The sequence below is a fragment of the Phyllostomus discolor genome, chromosome 5 (genome assembly GCF_004126475.2).
Source record: "Phyllostomus discolor isolate MPI-MPIP mPhyDis1 chromosome 5, mPhyDis1.pri.v3, whole genome shotgun sequence".
NCBI classification, from domain to species: domain Eukaryota; kingdom Metazoa; phylum Chordata; class Mammalia; order Chiroptera; family Phyllostomidae; genus Phyllostomus; species Phyllostomus discolor.
In genome coordinates, this window is record NC_040907.2 from 20962105 (window position 1) to 20963503 (window position 1399).

Below are 1399 nucleotides of genomic sequence, written 5' to 3' on the forward strand. Positions count from 1 at the left end.
GCCTCAGACCACCCAGGCGGGGAGAGTGTCAGAGATGGCCCAGGTTTGTCACAGCTGAGCCTCTGAGGGTGCTCAGGAGCTAAGGCAGGTTAAGGAGGTTACACTTTACACTCTACTCATCCCACAGTATTATAGTGAGTGCTGTCTACATTGTGCCACGGCAGACATCAGGACCAGGAGAAAGCTACCTGGCCAGGGTCAGGTTGGGCGACTAAGACAAACTCTACCTGGTAGGGCCCTCATGATGCTCCTCTGGGTCATGGGGGGGGGTCCAGAAGGGGATTCCAAGATGGCTGAACCAGCCACTGACCGCTAGGGCAATTTCTAGCCCCTGAGACCAGACCCAGACCGGATGGAGATCGCTGGCCTTGGCTCCTCCACGGCTGACCGCTTCTGTGCTCCCAATCATGGTTCCCTGCTGGCTTCAGTTTCCCTTTTGTACTCTGGGGGTAACACTCCCTGTTCTGCTTCCCTCCTAGCTTGTTGTGGGATTATTTTTTGAAAATATTTATTGATTGATTTGAGGGTGGGGTGAGAGAGATTGAGATTTTGTTGGTTCACTAATTTATGCGTTGAGTGCAACCTTGGCGCATTGGGACGGAACTCTAACCACTCGAGCTACCGGGTCAGGGCCTGCTGTGGGATTAAAAGATATAAAAGAGCTTGGTCAGCTGTAATAAAGAGCCAGAGGCCTGGAGTTAATGAGCGCAACCTTTTCATAGTTCCCGACCAGATTCCTCAGTCACTTCTCACCTGCACAGGATCTGAAAGCACTTTATAAGCTGTGAGTTTATGAAACCCCAGATCAGCCCCAATGAGTTTTGAGCATCTCGGTGGGAAATCTAGACCCAGGCAGGGGTACCTTGGGGCCTCACACCCTAGCAGTGGGGTAAACTGAGGCACTGTTCTCATCTCCCTCACTCCGGTCGCTTAGGTCGCAGATCCACACAGAGGACAGTAGGAAGCTGGGGGAAGATGAGATGGGGGAAGGGAAGGGAATAAAGTGGCCTCAGGCGCTTCTAAATCCTCAATCTGTAGAGCAAAACTTTCAATACTGTCCGGTCCTAGAAAGAATTCTCAGAATTCCCTTATTCCAGGTAAAAAAAAAAAAAAAAATTCCAGAATCTCTTATCTCTTCCCAGACCAAGCACAGAACACCAGGCTCTCTGGGGTCCAGCCCCAGCATTTCTCTTCCCCCTTCCCTGAGTACCGCCCTCGGTCCCCCAAATCCTCCAACCACCGCCAGTGCCTCCCTTTCGAGAATCGAACACCCTTTAGTGGCCCCGCCGGGACAGGACCTCAGTACCGCCCCTCCGGACCCGCCCCGCGACCCCGCCTTCTCGGTCCCGGGCTGTCCGCGCGACTCCGGGGACTCTGGGCCGCTGTGCCTCGGCCCCGA